Here is a 24831-nt window from a genome sequence, read left to right as displayed (position 1 = left end):
CTTTGTGCTTTCAGAAAACACTTCCCAGATTTCATTTCAACAATACTGGTCTCTTCTTAATCACTACTAATTTCTTAGCTCCAGCTAACCAACATCAATTGTTCTAGTAGTCCCTCCTATTTTTGACTCTATTGCCAGAATCACATAGCTGAAGCTGCCAAGTTCTGCTCCTTGCTGGAGCTGGAGCATGCCCCCCTTGTTCTATTACATTATCACCAGCTTTCTGTTTTCCAACTCCTCCACTGCCTAAACTTGGCTATCCTGGAGCTTCTCTGTCGATTGAACTCAGAGATCTGCCTGGCTGTCTCCTGAATGGTGGAATTAAAGGCATGTACCACCACTCCTGGATTTAAGCTTTTCTTCACCTAGAATTTGCTCTGTCCTAGGCTGGCCTTGAACTCAGAGATCTGCTTGCCTTTGTGTCCTGAGGTTAAAGGTGTATACCACCATGCCTGGGCCTAAGCTTTTCATGGCCACAGTTCCTCAAGATCCGGATCAACAGCCTAAGTCTTCCAGCCTCAAGATCTGGATCACAAGTGTGCCCTCCATTTCTGGATTGTATTTCATTCCAAATTAAAAGTCCAAACTATTTTTTATTCATTTACAAATATAAACAATATGCTTCAGTGGTTGGGATCTTGACCAGAGATCACCACTCCCATCATCTCTTTATTTCCTTGAACACAGGATTCAGTTCCATTTCACTTCCTGGTACCCATTTATTATTACTTGAACCATACATTCATATTTTTCCTTTCTCAGCTTGCTCCTTTTCATTAAAATGCTCTCTTCATAAGAGTTAACTTTAGTAACCACACAGCAGTTTATACCAGGCTGTTTTGAGACTTTGTCCAAAGCAATTAATCTAAATCTTTTCACCTTAGTCTCAGATTCTTTGAACAATGGTAAAAAGCAGCCATGTTCTTTATCCAAATATCACAAAAGCAATCTGTAGACAACATACTAACATTCTTTTCCACTGAAGCCTCTTGGGCCAGCAGGTCTACATAGTTTTCAAATCACCCTCAGCACTACTGTCTTCCATATTCCTACTAGGATGGCACATTAAGCCTTATTTAAGCATTCCATAAATCTCCAAATCCAAAATCCCCAAATCCATATTTTTCTAAACAAAAATGTGGTTATGCCTATCACAGCAATATCCCAGTCCCTGGTACCAACTTCTAAATTAGGGCTTTACTGCTGTAAACAGACACCATGACCAAGGCAATTCTTCTAAGGCCAGCATTTAATTGGGGTTGGCTTACAGCTTCAGAGGTTCAGTCCATTATCGTCAAGATGGGAACATGGCAGTTTCCAGGCAGGCATGGTGTAGGAGGAGCTATGAGTTCTACATCTTGTTCCAAAGACAAACAGGAAAAGACTGGCTTCCAGAGAGCTAGGATGAGGGTCTTAAAGCCCACACCTTCCTAATAATAGTGCCACTCCCTGGGACAAGCATATTCAAACCATCACAGTGTCCAAGGAGGCCAGAAAAAGGGGCTCAGAACCCCCAGAAGATTAATTTACAGGCAGCTATATGTTGCCAAATATGAGTGCTAGGGACTGAACTGAAGTCCTTTGCAAAGAGCAGCAAGGTCTCTTAACACCTGAGATGTAGAGGGAGGTGCTGATTTCCTAATTGGCTCTTGACTGTGTCAATAAAGAAGGCAGGAGCCAATTGCTGGGTGAAGGGTAAAGATGGGACTTCTGGGTCCCAGGAGGAAAAAGAGATTCGAGGAAAGGGAGGAGGTCTTTGGACAGGCTTTGGAACAAGAAGAAAGCAGCAGTCATATAAGATCTTGGGAAAACTAGAACGGGCAGCCTCCACCACTGCCATTAACCAAAGAGGTCAGTGGAGGCTGGCTGATACCAGATACCTGATAAGTTTGGGCCAGGAGATTCTGTGCACAGCAATTGTGCTATCTGGCAAATTCTAGGATAATAAATCTGTTTGAATGTTTTTCTTCTGACGAGCAAAGGTAGGCGGAGATAGAGAGAAGCCAGGGCAGTAGCTGGTGGCTTGGTGAAGCTAGCTGGGAGGAACAAGAGAGAAGCTGAGAGGGAGCTGATGGGAGAGATGACAGCAGCTCCCAGCTTTCCCCGGTTGGGGGATGGTTGTGTTTGATTCTGGGCAAAGCCAAATGGAGTAAAGGGAACCAGGAGAGGTCAGAACGAGGTTGAGCTCCCAGGAAAGAGAAAGGGGGTGTTTTTAAAATTACATACAACACTGAGTATCTCTACAGACCCTATTTTTGACTTTTAAAAAACTGCCTTTTTGTTTAAAGTACTGTATTCTTTCAATGGTAATTGAAAATTTCAGTTTCTTTCATCCCTAGTTACTAAGGAATTAAAGTCAGTAATCATTAGTTTCTCATCATTACCAATATTAGCACTGAAATGAGAGACCATTTAGAAAAGAGATCAGAAAATCTTAAGAGCTGGAGGGAGAGGAGCTATAGTGTAGCCTATGTTCCTATCGGACACCTTTCACAGTATCACCACAACAGTCACTGGGCCTACAGCAGAAACCTTCAGGACTTGGTATACTATTGTGGGGCAAGTGGACCACGCCACCAGACAGAAGAATTGGTAAAGTTGAGCAGGTTCAAAACCCCAGTAAATCTCATAACTGAGGACAGCAGGCATTAGAAACAGCTCCCAGCCAGGCTCTACTTGTCCGGAAACATGTAATCATGATACACCACTAAGAAAGCATACAACCTAGAGTTCTCCATGCTACTGAGGTTATCTAGATAGGCTCCAAGTGTTTAGCCAATGAGCTTCTCTTCCTGGGTATCCCTTCCTGGTTCAACCCTGAGTAAGATGTATACATTTACCTCCACCATAATTAAGCAGTTTAGACAAGCAAAGACCATCTCCTTCATCAAAAATTGACACTGGAGGGGCAGCTTTGTAAGGAGGCACACCTAAATCTCTCGAGAAAGGCCTCTCTTCCAGCCCCTTCATACTTTCGGCACTCACTTGGAACTGCTTGGCTCGTAGAAGTGTGGGCCTGCAGACCCCTGTCCCTCAAGCAGTGTCTGTGTACACAAGAGGTTGAAAACTACTGTTCTCAAGTCCTCACAGTCCCCAGTGGTGTCTGGGTACACAGGAGATTGAGAACCACAACATCAACCCCAGATCTTGCTGTTTCTTGTCCTGAGGAACTTGGACTGGGACTGAGCACCATTTTGAAACATTCCAGCAACCCATCACCTAGGCAGAAACACAGACTGACATACTATTACTAGTAGAAAGCTCTTTTCCACAGTGGGATGACTGCTACCTCTTCAGAAGCTTCTGCCCACTATCTTTTCTCTGTAGAGGACTATACCCTCTTGTTTCAAAAACATTTAATTCCTCAAATGTTCATTGGAGAAACTACCCAGAGCTCCTGCCATTCTGTCTTGTAATCACTGTCCAATTAAACTGGAAAAGCCAAGTGCAAGGTCATACCATCTCTTTATCTAATTCCATACATCTGTAAATACTCATGTTTGCCCTTTACACCACAGCATCATACAATTTACCTTATGTAGCTTTGAAATCATAAAAAAAAAGACCTATTTGAGCAATAATAGCTAGAGAGATGGCTCAGTGGCTAAGGACAAGTGCCAAGCCTGAAGGCCTGTTAATCACATGATAGAGGACAGACCCAATTCTTAACAAATTGTCCTCTGAACCTCCATATGCATGTATACTGAGACATGTGCATAACACACACACACACATACACACACATACACACACACACACACACAATGTAATTTTTATTTTTAAAGAGAAATAAAACTTATTCCTATCAGAAAAGTGATGTTCTTGTCAAGTCACACTGCAGAATTTAAATGTTTGGCACACAAATTTCATTTTTATGACATATCAATTCACTCTGAGCCAGAAGGTCTCTGTAACAACCCTTACATTTCTGTTACACCTACCCTGCCGCTTTTATACTTCTATCTGCTTGGGTCCATCTTGATTTTATTAGCTACACTTTCTTTGATGCTACATATTAAACACTTAGCTAATTCTCCCTGTTTGAGTAGTGTTTGCAAATCTTTGGCAAGCATATTTACTATCATTTAAGATCAAGAGCTACAGACCTTTACGGCAGCAGAGTTTACATCCTGCAAACTATCTCAATGATTAGCAAACTGACAAAGACAAAGGCAACATCCTTAACAATAGGTTGATTTCTACAAATTCTCAAGAAAAAGAACAAGTGACTAATAGTGATAAAAAGAAACAACCAATAGCCAGTTACTATTGGTTGACAGCAAAGGAAAGACTAAGTCACCCTTTTCATGTGGGAGGAAAGATCTGCAACCTCAATTAAGAAAATAATGAACAATAACTGAAGGTGTATCTCAATAGCAAAGTACTTGCTTAGCACCTGCAAGGCCTTCAGGCAAATCCCCAGCACACTCAAAAAGTTGACCGTGTTTCTAAAGCAGGATAGCAAAGACTAACATGTTTGATACCATATTTTGGTTTTGAGAAAAAAAAAAAAAAAGAAAGAAAGAAAGAAAATAAGAGATCTTGGAGATGACCAATTGCAAAATGTTTCCACTTGTTTACAAAACCATTTGAAAATATTTATTAAAAAATCTAACTATAGCCAGGCATGGTGGTGTACACCTTTAATTTCAGCACTCACAAGGAGGAGGCAGAAGGATCTCTCTGTGTCTGAGGCTAGCCTGGTCTACATAGCAAATTCCAGGACAGCCAGAACTACAAAACTCTAAACATCTGATCCTACTCCCAATAGCAGAGGAGAAATTCTCTCATATATTTTTCACTGTACAAACAGTAACAGACCTTTTCTCAAAAGAAAAAAAAAAAAGAAAGAAAGAAAGAAAAAGAAAGATCTAACCACACAATGGCTCAGTAGTTAAGAGAACTCGCTGCTCTCCCAGAGAACCCAGTTTTGATTCTCAGCACCCACATAATGTCTCACAACCATCTGTAACTCCTAGGGGAATTCTATACTGGACATGCAAATGGTACGCAGACATACAACCAGACAAAACACTCACACACAAAATATAAATTAAAAAAATTAAAAAAATAAACTACATCTATCTTTGGCACTCAGAAGCATTATTACTAACAACAGAAGTATTACCATTTGTTAGCTTATTAGTAAAAAGTTACATTTTGTTCATGGTGGTTGATTTCCCAGACACACTCAGGGTTAAGAACAATAATTCAATCCCCAAGGAAAGGTAGGAGATATTATACAGGGTAGTGCATAACTTAAACCCAAACTCAAAGCATGGTTGCTGGTCCATAATATTAGGATCTTATGGGAATATGATAGAAATACAAATTCTTAAGACCCATTCCAAACTCAAGATACCCTGAATTTGAGTTTTAACACTGGAGTTCACAGAGCACAGTTTGACAGACTTCCAGAATTTTCTCTTCATTTATATTGAAATTAGAAAACTACTTTGCCCTCCATTTCTGCATTAAATGCTATTAGGTATGATAAGTACAGATGAGACAACCATTTTATAAACATATGGTGACATGGGGGTGCTGCAAAGCCAGTATGGACCTAAGACCAGGATAAAAGGAGGTAAAATACATTATCTAACTCCTATGTTACTAAGATGGTAAACTAGTTCTGAATTATCTGTCTTCTTGCATCTGCTCTAATGAAATCATTAATTCTTCACTGTCTCAATCAGTAACTGAATTTAGTTTGCTGTGACTGTTTACTACTGAGTATATCCTAAGTGGTACATTCCTGTTGATGGGAATCAATAGAGCAGCAGTTCCAGTGAAGCAGATTAGATTGGTACAAAGATTTGTTAGTGATCTAAAGAAAAGCAGAAATGGGCCAGCAAGATGGCTCAGCAAGTAAAGGTGCTTGCCAAGAAACCTGATGACCTGAGTTATAGTGGAAGGAGAGAATTGACTCCTGAAAGCTGTCCTCTGGCCTCCAAATGTGCACACTCATTCACAAACACATGAATACACACGCACACATGTTTTTAAAAGGTTAGCAGGAAAAAAAAAGCACTTTAAACTTAACAAGTAGGTGTTAGATACATTTAACTATCTGAAAAAAATTAGCAAAAAGCAGAATTTGATTAAATGGAGGATGGTTCTCTCTCATTATTTAAGAATAACCTAATTTACAGAAAAATTATTTCATGATGTTAATTTAAAAAACAAAATCAAGGAAAAAAGACAAAAATAGATTGTTTATGAAAAACTCTAAAAAATAAAATGTTCTAGGCTAAAGAGATGGATCACAGCTTAAGAGTTCTTATTAGGCACTTATTATATTCTTTCAGAGGACCTAGGTTTGATTCCCAGCACCTACAATCAGGAAGCTCATACTGCCTCTTACTCTGGTTCCTGCATGCACCTGATACACATAAACTTGTACAGGGACATATTCATTATGGTGGTTAGAATAAAAATGCACCCCATAGGCTCATAAATTTGAATGCTTGATCATGTTTGATCTAGACTTGTTGGAGTAAGTGTGTCACTAGGGGAGGGCTCTAAGGTTTTAAGGGCCCATACCAGGCCCAGGGTTTCTCTCTTCCTGCTGCCTGTGGATGTAAAACTCTTAGCTACTTCTGCAACATGTATGCCTTTGACTCATGATGAGCTATTTTCCTGCCATGATGAAAATGGATTAAACCTCTGAAACTGTTAGCAGACCCCAATTAAATATTTTCTTTTATAAAAGAGTTGCCTTGGTCATCCCTGGAGGTGGTAGCATTATATCCTTTTAATCCCAGCACCAAGGAAGCAAAAGCAGGCAGATCTCTGAGTTTGAGGCCAGTCTAGTCTACAGAGTGAGTCCCAGGACAGAAAAACTGTCTAAAAAAACAAAACAAAACAACAAAAGGACTTGCTTTGGTTATGGAGTCATGATATTTCTTCACAGCAATAAAACACTAAGACACATATAAATTAAAAAGATAAAATCATATAAATATGTAACATGATATAGTACACAGCTTTTAAAAAGATTAAAGTTTGTCAGTAGTAATCTATCTTAATTAAAACAAAATAAAACAAAAACAACAACAACAAAAACCAACAACCCTCAAAAGGTCAGAGTGTTTGAGTAAGTGGCTTCTGAGGATTTTTTAAAAGGTAAAATATAAATGCAGATGTGTGTATATACGTAAAATATCTAGAAGACACAAAAACTGATTTAAAATTGTGTTGGGAATCAGAGATTAAAGGAAGGTGTCATTTCTGAACTGTTTTAACATTCTGGTATACCTACTCAAATCAAAGTTAAAAATACAAAAAAAAAAAAAAAAAAGAATAACAACCAGTATGAGGGCTCAGCAAGTAAGTAGAGGTACTTGCCAATAAGCCTAATGACCTGAGTTTAATACCCAGAACTCACATGGTAAAAGGAAAAAGCCAACTCCTGTAGGCTGTCTTTTGCTCTCCAGACAGATGCACATGCCCTACTCAAGACATACTTACATTAAAGAAAGTGTAGTTTAATAAAAAATTCAAACTAGGGGGCTAGAGAAATGATGTAGCAGTTAAGTGCACTTGCTGCTTTTAGTTCCCAATACCCACATTAGGTGGCTCACAACTGCCCACAACTCTAGCTCCAGGACTGGATCAGACACTGTCTTCTGGACTTTGAGACACAGATATACACATATAAATTTATTATTTTATTTTAAATTTAAATCTCAAAACCACTTTTGGTACTAGGGATGTAAAGTAGATAGTGCACATGCCTTGCATGCATGAGGTTTTGGGCTCCCTCCCTAGCACCACATAAGCCAGGTGTGGTGGGGCAGGTCTATAATCCCATACTAGGGAAGTAGAGGTAGGAGTTCAGAATTTCAAAGTCATCCTCTACTACATGAGGAGTTTGAGCCCAGGCAGGACTATATGAGATTCTGTGTGTAAAAATTTTCAAAACAAAACAAAACTGCAAACAAAGAAAGGGCTGGAGAGACAGCTCAATCGTTAAGAGCATCTGTTGCTTTTTCAGAGGACTTGGGTTTGGTTCCTAACACTCACATGGTGGTTCATAAGAATCTGTTACTCAGGTTCCAGTGGAGATAATGCCCTCTCAAACCAGGGGGCTGGAGAAATGATGCAGCAGTTAAAAGCACTTGCTGCTTTCAGGAGACCCAAGATGACCTCTGTGGGGACTAGGTGCGCGCGCACACACACATGCAGCATGAATGCAGGTAAAGATGCCTATACATAAAATAAATGTATAAAAATTTAGACAAACCCACTCTAGGAATTACATTATGCATTAGAAAGATTTGTCAAGTAGATCTTTAAATACTATTGTTTGAATACTATCATTTGGCATAGTGTCTTGCCTATGATATCTTGCTGCTGATTTGAACTGCCACAGGATCATCCTCATAAACTGCTACTGTCCAGAAAAAAAAAAAATCTTAAAAAAGGAGAGAATAAACTTTGGTGACCTTAGTCTCCTGGCACAATCACATCTGTCAGAAAACTGCTTAATGGCTTTCTGATTTCCCCACAATGTCTAAGAAAGAAACTTACAACAACCTTCCCTGGGCTTTCTGAAGTCCACTGCATTATGACAGTACTAGCCAAAGTCTACAAACTCATTTTGGCCTCAATCTGCTACTGCATATCCACTAGAACATAAACTTTAACAAAACACAAATTTTTACACATTATATCTTAAAAACCTAGAACAGAACCACCAGATGTTAAAGTATTCAACAGTACCTTTAAATAAAGAAAGAAAAAGTAGTCTTCATAAAGGTTTATACCACACCAGATCTAGCCACCCCTGACCACTTTGCTTATCTATATAAGCCACATACACTGAATACTTAAGTATGAATTCTCTAATTGAGAATCAACAGAATAACATGAAAGGCTCTCCTAAGGCCCTCTGAAAATTCAAGACTAGAATTTAAGGTGCTATTCCAGCCTATAACCTAAGAAGAAAGGGCTGCTGACAGCTAACAGTCTCCTAACCAATCCTTGGTTCTGCTGTTTTTCACAATACTTGCCAAAGCAATATAAAACCCAGCTTCCATTCCCAGCATCTACACCATAGCTGAAAATCATCTACAATGTCCCAGAAGAATCCAATACTCTCTTTTGGTCACCATGGACACTGATCACATGTGACATGCAGATGAAACACCCATACACAAATAACAAGGGGGAGGGTATGGTAAAATATTAAAAGTTATGGACATTGGGCCCTTCTGTTTGCTTTAATAGAGTCACAGGCAATTATACATAAAAACCATAGTGATAACATGGTGTCAAAGACTATTCATACTTCATCAACTCCTTTATCATCTGAGAGAGCCTGGGAGCAAAAACTTTCCAGGAGCAATAAGCACACACAATACCCAGACCATGGCTTCCAATGGTTCTTTCCAAGGGAAAGGATCAAGGCAACTAATTTATAGAACTGGACTAGAAAACCTACAGGCTGAGTCTTGGGCATTCTATACTGTAGGAAAATGAGATATCAAACAAATATATACAACAGTAGGATATGTAAAGGAACCAAGCAAAAAAGCCCTCGGAACTAGAACAGTCTGACAAACAAAATATGTGTGATAGAACTTTTCCCTCTTGAGGCCTGGGCATAGTGACTTTTTTCCCCAGGCAGGTAATGCAGGTTAACATCAACACTGATAAGCTACAGTCCTGACAGATGGTAAGAATAATATTCTAGGTGTTTGGAAAGATGACTAAGTGGTTAAGAGGATATGTAGAAGACTCACATCCAACTGCCTGTAACTCTAGCTTCAGAGAATCTGATGTCTACTTCTAGCCTCCACAGGCAAATGCACTCAAGTGCATATACTCATACCCAAACCCAAACACATACAAATAAATCTTTCTAAAAAATTACATTTAGCCTCTGTGATCTTCCTTCCAAAGCCACATTACACACCTGTCTAACCATGACAGAAACAGACAAATCCTAGTTGAAAGGCATGCTACAAAAACATCTGAGCAGTCATTTTCAAAAGTATAAGAATGTCTGGAAAATTGCCCCAAGCAAACGAGAAAAGAAATGGAAGAACTGTTAAGTATAATGAGGTATCCTTGGTGGATCCAGAGAATGGAAAGGGATATTAGGAAAAGGGCTGGAAAGAGTGGATTTAGTAATAATCTACTGATATTGGTTCATTAAGTGTAACGAAGTACCACATTAATGTAAGATGTTGATAAAAGGGAAAACAGTACAAGAGAGACAAGGACTCTCAGTCCTACCTAGCTTTATAATACTTCTGGAAATCCAATAGTATCTCTAAGATAAATTTAATTTTCAAGAATTAAAAGAAAAAACAACAACACTTCATGATGAAATATATGTCTGTAATTTTACTCAATGGATCTGGAACACACACAGAGACAGACACACATATAGAAACAAACACACATACAGAGACACAAACGCACACCCCAAAGGCAATAAATGTTACCTGATAGTAGAGTGTTTGCCTAGCAAGTACAAGGCTCTGGGTGCAATCCCCAGAACCACAAAAGAAAAGAAAAACGCCTAAAATATGATCTTTGCCTTCATGAAGGTCTTACTATTAAGTAGTGACAGTGTACATAAAACAGTACAGAATACAAGAAAGCATTAAAGGGCAGAAGTGACAGTGGAGAAACAAACTCTACACTGATCTCAACCAAAAGTCTAAGAAGTGGTAGGAATATAAAGGTCTGAGTTGTAAGAGAAGGAGGAAGGAGATCAAACTTGAGTTTGCATCATAATATGTACTTCAGGGTACCAGAGTAAAGAAGTGATAAACAGGAACATATATATAAGAACAATCCATATGGTAAAGGAACAAGAAAAGGAAAACCAGAAATGAAAAAAAAATGTAAAACTGCCTTCATTGATAAACAAAAAAAACAAAGCATCCCTAAAATGTAAAAAGCTGAATGGCAACACACAGGCAATGCTCGAATACTTTAAGAGCCATGTGGCAAAAATAATCATCATTCACCCATTTAACATACCCACTGACTTCTGGTAAGATGTGACCAATATTCAAGGGCAAAGAAAGTAAAAGCTGTTCCCTAGAGCCATAACAGGAAATACCAATAGGGAAGACAGGAAGCAGGTGGCAAGTGCTTTCCACAGGACAGGGTATATATATTGGCTACTTTTTGTCCCATGGGTGTCCTTACCTACAAGTCACCTTACTATTCACAGTACAGCTATAAACATTTATTAATGTGATGTAGACTTAATGTAACAATTGAATTAAAGTCTGAATGAAGCTAGCAATCCATTGGAATTCTCCATCTCCCACACTCTGCTAGAGATTAGGTAACTATTTTTAAAAAGCAAAGGGTTTGGAAGCTTGCATATCATCATAAAAATTCCTTTCTCCTGTTTCTTCTTCCAGTGAAACTCAGTGTCTCCTGGTCTTTAATGTGCATAAGAACTCTAAATGATTATATATACATAAAATGCACGCTATTTTCTGAGCAGTTTAGACGGTTGTCAAGTAGTTTGCACTTATGTAAGTGATTTCTGTCCACACACCAATGCTAGAGCCTAAGCCTGGAATGAGGTACAACCACTTGCAGGTTCCCTCCCAGGTAAAAAGATCAAATTTCACAGAACAAAGTCTAATAATTACATTTATGAACAGCATAGACTACCTGGAAGTCATGAACTTTCTGTCATTAAACCTGTTTACATATAGGCTAGAAAACCATGCTGAGCACTTAAAGAAAATAACTAAGTGAGAATTTTCTTTCAAGTCTTAAGATTTTATAATAGCTAAGCATGGTGATGCATAGGTAGACAGATCTCTGAGCTTTTCAAGATCAGCCTGCTCTACATAGTTCCAGAACAGCCAGGGCTACACAGAGAAACCCTGACTTAAAAACAAGCAAAATATATTCTATAACAAGATTTTTTTTTAATTTGATGGGGAACAGCAATAAGCTAGTTGAATGCAACAGGACAAAAAAAGACTCAAAGGTTGGGCCAGTGACATGGCTCAGTGGATAAAGGTACTTACTGCTAAGCTTGGTAAGAAAGAACCAGCTCCCACAAGTTATCCTCTGACCTCCATACACATGGAAGCATAAATAAATAATACAGGCACAAAAGCAAAATGGCATGGTGTGTGGGGAAATTCGATGCAAGGAACATAGTCATTTCTTCACACTTCCACCTGTGAAGCTCTTCCATCTTTCAGGCCACAAATCAAGTTCTCCCTAGCAAGGCTTCTCTGAGCAGCCCCCACATAACCCCCCCTAGTTACTTGTCATATTACCTTTTACACACACACACACACACACACACATACACACACACACACACACACACACACACACACACACACACACACACATCCAGTTTCAGCTTGCCCCAGGTTTCTAAGTGACTTGTAAATTGTAAATATTTAAATTGTTGCAGGAGGAAAGAATGATCATTTCATGACATGTGAAAACTGAGTAAAATTAGTGTTCAAGTTTAAGTGGAAAAACATACTGAAACAATACCTGCATGGCTACAACAAAAGCTGTGTGTCTCAAAGGCTAAAATATTTACTTTCTTCTAAACAAACAAACAAACAAACAAACAAACACAACAACAAGCCCAAAGGGCTTACTGCCTACTGTCTTATAGTCCCTAAAATGGTAGTTGTCTCCTTATTTGTCATGTATTCCTCAGCTCCACACCCAGAATGCAGCTTACTGAGGCAGAAGCTTTGTTTTGTTCCTTTATTATAATCCAGAAAGAATTCTGGGCCAAAGTAAAGGCTCAGTAAATATCTGGTGAATAAGTGAATGGTCCATAAATGTCACTGAGTTTGTGCTTTCTCCTACAGAAAAGGGGTACTATTCTGTAGAGTTAAACCAAACAGTTCAAATGACTGGTGTTCACCAACTTGTTCAACTGTAACTCCAGGATCTTTATGCTCATCAAAGACTCAACAACTGAAAGGTGACATAACACTGTCAGCTGTCTGTGCTTCTGTTTATCTTAAGATGCAAATACACTGAGAAATCTCATTTCCAATATAGAGTATACAGCACTGACACCATGTCAAATCTTTAACAAACATCCACAATTACAAGAGATCTAGATCATGTGCTAATTAATTTTTAATATCTAGAATTTTCCTGTGGGGCTCATCAACTATCTAGTCTGTAAGCAGATGAAAATCCTTTAGAAATTAAAAGGTTACCACCCACAAACCAGAAGCAGCTTTTTAATCTTTCTCTACTAGCCTGAGTGGGTGTGTGAGTTCAAAAAAAAACACCAACCAGCTCTGTTGGTGGAGGGCAAAGTACTGTTGAGTTAAAATCCCACCTGTAAGTATCTCTGTTATGACACTGGTGAAACTATCACTCACTCACAATTTCAGTCTCAATCTTCCAATCTGTAAATGAAGGTGGGAGAATAAGACCCCACCCCCTGGAGGAATTTTACACCACTAACATTTCCACTAAGGTTCTTTTCCTCCAAGCTTTGTGAGAATTTCTATACACAAATTCTACACACTCAAAGACAAAGATTTAGTTTAACTGCTAAAATTTAAGATACTGGACAGAGACAGAACAAATCAAACTTGTGCTATATCTTCAAGTTGTTACCTGCTTTTTCAATCTTGGGGTTTTTATTGTGTGTGTTAAAAGAAAAGCCAATTTAGAAATTCCAGCCTTTCACAGGGACGCATGTGCACGAGTCTTTTGACAACTATGTCAGGCTTACAACAACCATTTTAGATGGGGTACATGGTCGTCTTCCCGCCACCCCCAATAAAACCTAAGCCTGGACATTGGCTACGATCCTACCAAGACCCAAGACTAAGTAAGGTAAAACGTGACACCAAAGCAAAGAAAGATATTCTCCAACAGTGGGCTACCTCCAGAAGCCCCTGCAGCAGATCCATTAGGGGAATCTCCATCAACGCTATCCAGGGATGGAGTCGGACAGACACTGACCTACTGGACCAACACCATCCACACTTTGGCTGAGGCTGAAATCTCAGGTTTTGTAACGAAATGCATCTCACTGAGGGGCACCCTGCTCTCCACAGAAAGGGTTAATAAAGGGCACCCAAGGGCCAAGCCCGGCCCACCTAGACTCCCACCTCACCTATTCTCCGCAGGACAGTGGGCTTTCTCCTCCAAGTTAAATCATGAGTTCAAAATCAAAACAAAAGGCGCAAGACTGGTTTCAGGTGGCAAGGGTAGACTTTTGGTGGCCAACTTATGGGGACCGCAGGGCCGGACGAGCGAGGGCTCGAAGACTCGCTAGCTTGGAGGCCTTGGGCCTGGGCACGAATCCTCACACGCCCCTCGCTCACTCGGCCCAAAGGGGAGCCGGGGAGAGTGCTCGGGCGGGGGCGGGGGTTGTCCCAATGACAGGCAGAAAGCCCGGAGACGCGGGGTCTAGCCGGAGGCCGGGGGCTTCGGCGCCACCGGAGCGGCCAAAGGTCCGAGCCGCGCCAGGCCTCTAAGAGGCCCCGCCGCCGCGACGGGCCGCGCTAAACAGATGGCCAGTCCCAACCCACGGCCTGGGCCAGTCACTCACCGGTGGAGAGACGACGGACAGCCGGCGTCTCCGCCAGCGCCGCGGCTCGGTCTCCAGCGCCGGCTCCTGCAGCTCCCGCCGCGCCGGGTCCATCCCCACCCCGACCACCCCCCCTCCCGGCCCGCCCCCCCCGCGCCGCCTCAGCCGCCACCGCCTCCGCTGCCACGGCCCCGGCACTCGAGCGCGAACCAGCGCGAGGGAACGATAGCGAGAACGAGAACGCGCGCCCCGTCGCCACAGCCGCCCACAACCTCCGCCTCCTGCTGACAGCGCATGCGCAAGGCGGTGCCGAGCGGGAACGCGCACGCCGTGGAGGCGTGGCCGGACCCAGAGGTGTGGCCACGCCTCAGGCCTGCCCACCTACACGGGCGCGGGTCAAGTACACAGAGGCGCCGCCGGTGGTGCGGCGTCCTCCACGTGAGTTTTTCTTATCCCTTCCTGCAGTTCCGAAGCTGAAGCACTTCAGCACCTCGATTCTTCGCCCCTCGACTTGTTCTCTTATCCTTAGCCTTGAGTCTCAACCCCTCGGACCGTGGGCTCTTCAGCCTCTGGACCCCACGTATCCTCTCAGCCCCACTCTCTGCTTTTCGGATGCCTCAGTAACTCAGACCAGCTGCCCTGCGATACCGGCTGAGGCCAATTTCTGGGTCCCACTCCCCGAGTCGCACAATATTCTCTCTACTTTGACTTCCAGGGCCTTCCACGAAGCGGACTGACTTTACGTCAGATATCACCAATGAAATCCTTAGTAGCTCCCAGCCCATCTCTTTAATTATCGGGATGTCTCTAACTCAATCGTCCATCACTCAGATGGGGAAGCTTCTTTCCGTGTTGGAGGATCTGTGAGTGCAAGACTGAAATAAACAGAGTCCTGGGCCTCGTGAGGTTTGAAAGCTGGTGGAGACCAAATGGGCGAAATGTAATTGGGGATGATGGAGCTACAGTCCAATTTAACAATCCTTCAGTTGGAAAGAGTGCACTGGGTGAGGACCTAGCATGGCCAGAAGGGGAGCTAAAGGGCCACTGGTCAGGGTGCAGACCTGTGACCTAGACTGCACGTGAAAAGAGGTAAGCAAGGGTAGGAACAGGTTTGGGACTTCTCAGAGTCTCAGGAAGCTTTTGAGGTTTTCTTCAGCCGTTTGCGTCAACAATCAATAATGAACTTGATTATTACGTCTGATCTTAAATTATTACGCAGGCATGTGAAAAGTGGCCTGGGTGAGGGAAGTCAATCAGGAAGCAACTAGCAAGACGCTTAAGGCAAGGAGGGAGTGAGCGGGTGAAATGGGTAAGTTTTGATGGATTGAAGGAAGGGTGAAGGAGGAGGTGGCAGAGTTGGCCCGGATTTGAAGGCGGTGAGGATCAGCTTGCAGATATAAAGGGCAGCGTAAATGAAGCCACTAAGGAAAGTGATCAGAAAATGAGGGATAAGCATGTATGCCATTGTGAAAGAATAAGCTAAAATTTAAAAAATGAGTGCTAAACCTAAAGAAAAACTGACAAGAAAGCAGAAAATGTAGAAAAGTATTTGTATCCCTGAGTTAGGCAAAGATTTATTTTAAAGGCAAGAACCATAAATGACATTATTTGACTTATGTTTATAAACATTTGACTAGTTAAAAAAGCAAATTATTGATGAGAAATTAACTCAGAACTAGAATATATCTGAGGAAAGTCTTGTCTCCAGGGTATGTGAGACCTTTTCTTTCAGTGCTAAAGATTGAACCAGCCTGCCAAGTAAGTGCTAAACTTCACAGTTACTCCCTCTGCCCTAAATAATAAGACAAACAATTAAACAGTAGGCAAAAAGCTTTGGTAAGTACTTGGCAAGATGTAAAAATGGCCATTAACCAACAAAAAGGCAACATTTTACTCATCTAGGGATTTGCAGATACAGACCACAAAATACACACCTCCATTTGAGTAGCTAAAATTAAAGACTGGTGACCTACCTGTTACACTCTCCTCTTCAGCCATACTTAATATTAAAAAGCAAAATAAAAAAAGAAAAGAAATAAAAAGCTAAATGTCTTACTTAGCGTTCTATTGCTGTGAAGAGACAACATGACCAAGACAACTCTAAGAAAACATAATTTAGGTTTGCTTACTGTTTCCAAGGTTTAGTACACTATCAGCAAGGCAGGTAGCAGGCAGACATGGTGCTGGAGAAGTAGCTGAGAGTTCTACATCTGGCTCTACAAGCAGCAGAAAGATAGAGCAACTGGGCCTTACTTGGCTCTTAAAAGGAAAAAAAAAAGGTCAAAGCCTGCCCTGAGAGAGACAGACTTCCTTCAACAAGGCCACTCCTACTTCAACAAAGACATATCTCCCAATCCTTCCCAAGTACTGCTACCACCATCAAACATGAGTATATGGGGACTGTTCTCATTTAACCCACCATGGTGAGTCATGCTTCCATGTAACACGAAATAATGGAAAAAACAACAAAACAGCAGTGCTTTCCTCAGAAGAGAATGCAGAGTCCTTAGATCATCTTCTTCCCCAACCTTTGATAATTGTAAGATAAAAGCATTAATATAATACTATGGTACAAAGTTAACTTAGGAATATGTCTCCATTAAGCCATAGCAATTTCATTTTCCCCTAAATAATAAGGATTAGTCATTACAGCCTCTACAGGACTTTTTTTTTTTTTTTTTTTTGCCTATTGAAAGGACAAAAGTAACCCAGTGTCTCCTGTCATCACCAAGACCCTGGGACTAGAAGAGCTGGCCATTTCTCCTTCCAGATGAGATCAGTAGTCAAGGAATGTTTCTTGTTCTGCCAGTTACCATTATCCTTCAGTTCCAGCCCTGAAGCAGTTGTATATCTTTATCTGGTGCCTGTGTATGATTCAGAACTACTACTGTACACTAGGAATGAGACCCAGACTGACTGTTGTCTTCCACAGTTAACAGTTCATAAGAAATAGATACAGGCTGCTAGAGACACGGCATAGGAGCCACTTCCTTGTACAACTTAGATCTTCAAAGTCCATTTGAGCTATTATGTGTTTACAATGTGATCTCTGGATTGGCTAACACTGACTTTAAATTCAGGGATCATTGTAATTAGCTGTTCTGTGGGTCAGTATTCAGTGCTGATCAAGCCTGAGGTATCTCTTAAGAGAGCATTTATCCACAGAGGAAGAAAGGGCTTTGCTCCCAAATTCAAAGAATTTGCACTGCAGTTTCCCTCATGGGCCTGCCTATGGCTCTAAACACTCCCTTACACTGAAGCTCTAGTTAGTTTTTCAGAAATCTTGATCATGAGTGTTTCTTCCAGGGTAAATCTCAGCGTCTCCAGTCATCTAAGCATACCTGAAAGCTGGACTTTCAATCTATGACCTCTGTGCAATCAGCAAATAGCCAAAGCCACTCTGTGCCTTTGTTTCCCTGTAATGGTCTAAGAAGACATCCGGGGCCATTCATTCAAGACCTCCCTACTGCCAGTATTTAATTAGGAATATCCAATAGCTTATCATGCCGTAGACTACCAGTTTCCTCAATCCTCTTTGTACCTATGGAAACAGGGTCATTAGCAACTTTAGTCTTATCTGAGAACTCCTCATTATGTAGCCCTGGCTCTTCAGGAGCTCATAGAGATCCACTGCCTCTCACCGAGGTCAAAGCCATGAGCTATCACACCCAGCCCTCAGCACCAATTTATAAAGCTCTTAAGATTGTATTTCTCTGCCAATGAAAAGAGCCAATTCAAGCCAGATTAGAGTATATTAAATGAAGGTTTATTGGGAAGCTACTCTCTGGTGAGTTCACTGGCCCCAAGAACTGAGGCCAGGGGAGTAGCCATGGGGAGTGAGAGGGGAAGTGGAAGAGAAAGAGCAGAGAGATAAGGAGAAGAAGAAGAAAGGAGACCAAAATGTATGGATTTTATAGGAAGGAGCCTCTGCAGGAAGGGTAGCCCAGTCCCTGGGCTGGAAAGTTCAGGGTTGGGGGCAGGGTATACCAGGTAGGAACTAAGGGATGCTAGGAGAACCTGGAGGCCAAGTTTGTGTTGATATATAAAATATGCACCCCTGTACCTTGTCAAGGGGTCTGAAACCAAGCAGTATTCCTAGGCCAGAGAAGGTAAGGGTGCTTGCCTCACCAGACAGACTACCTGAGTTCTGTCTCCAGGTGCCATGGTGGAAGGAGGCAAACAGCTTCTAAAAGTTGTCGTCTGACCCCCCACATGTGCATCATGGTTACTGGTGATCCTTCTGCCATGATAAGAATAAGTACAGATTTTTAAAAATAGTTTTTCCCATTTTTCCTGGGCAGGGGGCGAAACTCAGTAGTAGAGGGCTTGCTTAAATGGGCATAAGGCCTTGGGTTTCATCCCAAACACTGAAAAAAAATATTGATTTTAAAGTAACTTGGAAAGCTGGATATTCATTCCAGTCTCTCCGACATGGAAAATACTAGAAAAAGAAGATTTCAATTGTAATTCCTCACCCTATGTATAACAACAAAACCCCTAAACTTAAAATTTCTTATCCTACATTGTAAACCACAGACTCCCTCTCCCTCTTTCTCTCCCCCCTTTCCCTATCTATCTCTCCCTCTCCCCACTGCACTCCCTACCTCCTCCGCTGTGTGTGTGTGTGTGTGTTTTATAATCATATGGAACCCAGGACATCCTGTGTTCTAAGGACACAAACTACCAGTTAAATCTCTAATGACTACAAAGTGAGTATACAAATTAAAGCATACAGGAGCTGGGGTAGAGTTTTATGGTAGCATGCTTGTACGACCCCTATACCTAGGACCGCCTTAAACACACCACGAATTTCTTTAATTCTTGAAGAAAATCACTTTTTCAGTTCCTGTCTAGAACCCCACTATTCACAGTGTGGTCCCTGGACCTGCGGCAGAGTATCACCTGAAAGCAGGTAGAATTGCAACATCCCAGCCCTGTACTGAAGTCCTCATTTTAACAGGACCACACAAGCATTTCACATGTGCAGTACAATTCTGAGAACACTGTTAGCTTGGGTTGGTGACATATGTCTTTAATCCCAGCATTAAGACGTCAGAAGCAAACAGATCTCAGGGAATTTGAAGTCAGCCTAGTTTACTAGTGAGACCTTGTCTTAAAAAAATAAAAGTATCATCAAAGTTGACTAACAAAGTTATTTGATAATACTTTTTATAGAAAATAAACATGGAGAAACTAAAAGCTTACGTTGTTGCTCACATATGTTAGAACTTTCACTAAATCACTGCAAAATCCGTGTACACTACTCTGGGTAATTTTATAAGAAGATTTAGTTAAATGTATGAATTTTGCCTGCATATACACACACACACACACATAATATATTCTTATTTAGTTAAATGTATGAATTTTGCCTGCATACACACACACACACACACATAATATATGTGCACCCTGTACATGCCTGATCCCTGAAGAGGCCAGAAGAGGACATTGTATTTTCTGGAACTGGAGTTACAGATGTGTCAAGGACCAGCTTTGACACCTAAGGGTAAACCAATGCAAGCATCAAAATATGGCATCAATGATGGGGTCAGTGCTGAAATCAATTAGAATGACTAGTGACAGCCAACTATTAGAGAAACTACTCAGCAGACTTTTCTCTGAGGAAACAAAGCTTGATTCACTGGTGCTGTCCCTCTCTGTGGCCATCAAAAAACTCTGAACTCTTTTAACTTTTAGGGTCTGCTGAGAAAGAAAAGGAAAGAGAGAAAATTCTCACACACACACACACACACACACACACACACACACACACACATACACACATACACACACACACACACACACACACATACATACACACACACACACACACATACACACATACACACACACACACACACACACACACACACACACACACACACACAGGCTCCAAACATTTCTCAAGCACATACATGCACATAAACCCATATACATGCTGGGTAGAGCAAGCTCCAACACACACCCACACAGCTGTATACATATACATACATACAGATTTGGTGTATAAAACAGGGTTCCAACAACTTTATTTTTTCTTCCAACAACTTTAATTTTCTTCCAAAAACTTAATTTTTCTCCCATAGCTTATATGTCCTTGCAAAATTTTCAAGCAGTATAAAATTATAATGTGATTACATCCTATTTTCTTTCTAGTGACTGACTATGAAAAAAACAGCATGTTCCCCAATACCTTTAGAAGAAATAACACTGTGTAGTGCAGGTAAAGAAAACAGATTATTCCTGAGAAGCCACATACATTTTTGAAGAAGCAAGTTGTTATAGATTAACAAAGTGTGAGTAAGCAAGGTAGGTTTCTCAGCCAGTTTCTCTTACTGGCAGGCAGAAATTTGTGGTTACAAAGGAAAGATTAGTTATTTTATTATTTATCTTTAAAAGTAACCTTATAAGGATCTTAAAAGAATCACAAATCTAAACTTGTTTATACAAATCAGTCATATCTACTTTAAATCCTCAGAATGCACACCTTCTCATCAGCAATTCCTAATAAATCACATCAGGAAGCTGAGGGCAAAAATGGGAATAAGAAGTCAATCATCACCAGTTCAGCCTCAGTGAGAGTCATGTCAGCCAGTGTTCTTGTTCCTTGACTTAAAAAGCCCCTGGCTTACCTAGTAAGAGTGCCTTTCTGAACTTTAATTTGTTCCCTAAGACTTTCTACATCAGAGCCAGTAGTAAAATATGTCTGAATCTAGCTTCAGTAACAATTTTATTTTTCCAAATGCTTTCTAAGTATGGTGGTCATTGCTGACAATCTACATTTCTAAGTTCTTTCTTAGGGTGGTGACTGAATCATTAATCTGTTCCAGCTGCAATGCCTGAAAAAGAACAAACATTATTGTGAGAGCCTGTGACAGTCCTCAGTGAGAGGCTGTAGCCTCTTAGAGTTTCTATACAATTCCTAGATTAAGAGGGATGTGAAGGCAACAAGCAGAGCAGAACTTCATAACAGCATGAAGTCCTTGGGGCCTCACCCATCGTGACTGTGCTAGCCAGTGGGTGGCATTGCGTGGGTTTTAAAATCCTTTGTCATTCCTCCTGCATGGCTCTCAGCACAGATGGTTGTGAGGTGACATGTGGGTACTAGATATTGAAACAGTCCTCTGCAAGGTCGGACGGTGCTTTTAATCTTCCCCAGCTTCATATTTATTTGTGCGTGTGTGTATGTGTGTGTGACTGAGCTGTTCAACATGGTTGCTGGGAACTGAACTTGTGTCCTCTGGAAAAGCAGCAAGCACTCTTAATTTCAGAGCCATTCATTTTTCAAGCCTTTGTGCTGGTTGGCTTTAGTTATTAACTTGACACAATCTAGAATCACCTGGAAAGAGAAGTCCATTGGGAACCTTCTAGATCAAGTTGGTCTATAGTCACCTGTGAGAGGTTTTCTTAATTGCCTGAATTACACGGTAAGGCCTCCCCTGAAGATGGGCAGCACCTTTTTATGAGCTGAACTTTATACAGGTAAGCAAAGTACTAGAGGCATGCATGCATTCACTGTCCCTCTACTTCTGACTGTGAGTGTGACCAGCTATCTCAAACTCATCCACTATGACATCCCTCAGTGTCGAGCTGTGACCTGGAACTGTGAGCTAAATTGTTTTTTTTTTTTTTTTTTTTTTTTTGTCCAGGAAATATTATCACTGCAGCTAGAACACATCAGTGTTTTGTCTTTCCAGACCTGTGTTTGTCATATGTACTTTGCTTGCTAGTGTGGGTAACTAGGTAAGAATATAGCTTCACAATTAAATTGAGTAGAAACTGCTTAAGATCTAGAAAAACCAAAAGAAAATTGACCTATTCAGTAGACACAGTACATAGGAACAGGGAAGAATTAAAGCTGTCCAGAAAAATGTATTTGGATAAGCCAGGTAAGATGCTTCTCACCTGTGATCCCAGCACTGGGAAGATAGAAGTAGGAGGATTACTACATGTGCAAGGCTAGTCCAGTCTACATAGAGCTGTCTCTAAATGAAATGGGGAAATGGGTGGATCAAGATGACTCAGGGAGTAAATGTGCAGAAACCAGTTGACCCAAATTTAGTCTGAAAAATCCAAGTAAAAATCATGGTGTAATGGCACATGTCTATAATCTTAGTGCTCTTGTGGTGAGATGGCGGGTAGAGACAAGAGAATTGGTTTGACCATTCCTCAAAAAGATGGAAGGAGAGAACTAACTCCTAGAAGTTGTATCTGACCTCCCTTCACACATACATTGTGAGCCATATACATATACAACAATAATAATAATAAATAAAAATTGGGGGGGGGACCAGTGGGGTGCTGCAGAGATGGTTCAGGGATTAAGAGCACTTGTTGATTTTGCAGAGGATTTGAGTTTAACCCCCAGCCCCATGTGGTGCCTTATAACCATCTGTAACTAAAGTTCCATACATGCAGGCAAAACCACTCAAATTTGAAAGAGAAAAGTTACAAAAAACTGTGAAATATTCCATAAAGTCAAGAAATTTACCATATGCTAATAACTCTGAATTTCTAACTACTGTGCAAGTTTTTCTCCCATCTCAGAGCACACACATAACATCCATGTGTCCAGTACAACTTTCTCACCTTCAGTGTCTCTTCTTCAGGGAACTTTTTGCTGACCTCAGCTTCTTCCACAAAGTACTCTCAAAACATCCCTGAACTTCCCCTTTCTGGGCCCATCACACATGTAACTTCCCCCTTAAACATCTCTGGATGATGAACTTTAGAAACCTGGAGAACTTTCAGCTGTTGTAAGCCCCCTGGCCCTCTGCAGATCTTGGCAGAGAATTACCAAATAAGTTAATAATGATTCTATTCCCTTTAATAACTCCTAATGTTTGGCTGAGTCTTAAAAAGAAAAGAAAAGGTGTGTCTGTGCTGATACTTTTTGGGACCAGATGAGGGCAGCAGCAGATCCCCCAGAACTTGAAGTACAGGCAGTGTAAGCCTACCCAATCATCTAGAGCAGACAGCATTCTAAACCACTAAGCCATTTCTCCAGACCCTCCCCTTTTCTTTTTAACTCATTTTTCTATTGTCTCATTTGCACCTCTAAAGTCTTAAATATATCCATTTAGCTTCTTTCAGTCCTGAAAATGCATTTCAGGACCTCTTGCCCCTTAGAGACAAGCATGGAATAGAAGTGGATGTCCTGTCTTCCTCTACAAATACTGCTACTCTACCTGAACAATAATAACCTCAGTACTGTCTGCTTCTACAGTGGTCCTGATCTTTATTATGAGCTTTAAGGTGAACATGAATAGCTCTGAAAGGGATTGGTGTGCCTTGGTGACAAGAGTGGGGGCTCTGAAAGGTGGCAGAGAGACAGATCAGTTTTCATCTGAGCTATCTCCTGAGCTAGCTCAGGACAGTGTTTACTGGTCACCCAGACCACTCTGCTGCAGCAGTCTTCATCTATTCTGATAGGCTTTGGGACAAAACCTACCTTCTAAACAGGCTACACTTCTGGTGTGCTGTACCAACAGTACTGTTCCCCCACCAAGGCCATGTGCCCAGCTGCTCTTCCCCTTTCCAGTTACCCATATTCTCTAAGAGAGGTGCCTGCTCCAGCCAAGCTGGTATGCCCAGCAAGGCGCCTGTAACATAGCCTCTGTATACAGTACCCCATCACATCATGTCATTAACTATACCACAGTGCCAAGCCCACCAGAAGGCCAAAAATGGTATACTCTGACATCATCCTCTTAGAGGCAAAGGTTTCTGTAGGCATGGTTGCTGGGACAACATGAGAACACATGCTGGCCCAGCAGGTATCAGCACTTTGCTGTTTTCCAACTAACTCTGGATTACTCTTAAAGCAAGTCCTGTTCTATGGACTGCCTGGATTTTTATTTTTAAGCTAAGTATATTAGTTGATTTTGACTCTCATAACTGTTGGAATGCTTGTTCAAAAAACCAAAAAAACGCCCAGATGGTGATAGGGCACACCTTTAGTTACAGCACTCGAGAGACAGAGGCAGGCAGATTTCTATGTTTGAGGTCAGCCTGGTCTACAGAGGGAGTTCTAGGACAGCCAGGGCTACAGAGAAACCCTACTTAGAAAAACAAAACAACCAACCAAACACAAAACCAAAACTTGCTCAGTCTACCTGCAGCAACTAACACAAAACAATATCTGTAAAACCAAAAGGAGTGGCCCCTGTTCTATAAACTGCTGCTCTTGTAATGTAGCCCAGTGAGCAGAGTACCTAAGGGTTGGGGGAGTGAAGAAATAGGGATTGTTGTCATAGAGTACCATGAAAAGCATGAGCATTTAGGGCTAGAGAGATGGCTCAGAGATT

The 24831-nt window shown here is 41.3% G+C and overlaps 1 protein-coding gene across 1 annotated transcript in view; it reads right to left on the bottom strand.

Annotated features, from left to right (window-relative positions):
* The window catches only part of TMCC1 (transmembrane and coiled-coil domain family 1), a 180599-nt gene extending 165968 nt beyond the window's left edge, over nt 1-14631 (bottom strand). Inside the window, exon 1 of the mRNA XM_080913656.1 lies at nt 14543-14631. The gene's annotated coding sequence lies outside the window, so the exon portion shown is untranslated. The remainder of the gene's footprint in view (nt 1-14542) is intronic.
* Nucleotides 14632-24831: the final 10200 nt, after the last annotated feature.

This window comes from Micromys minutus (assembly GCF_963924665.1).
Source record: "Micromys minutus genome assembly, chromosome: 3".
Taxonomy (NCBI): domain Eukaryota; kingdom Metazoa; phylum Chordata; class Mammalia; order Rodentia; family Muridae; genus Micromys; species Micromys minutus.
This window is presented reverse-complemented; position numbering and strand designations above follow the sequence as displayed.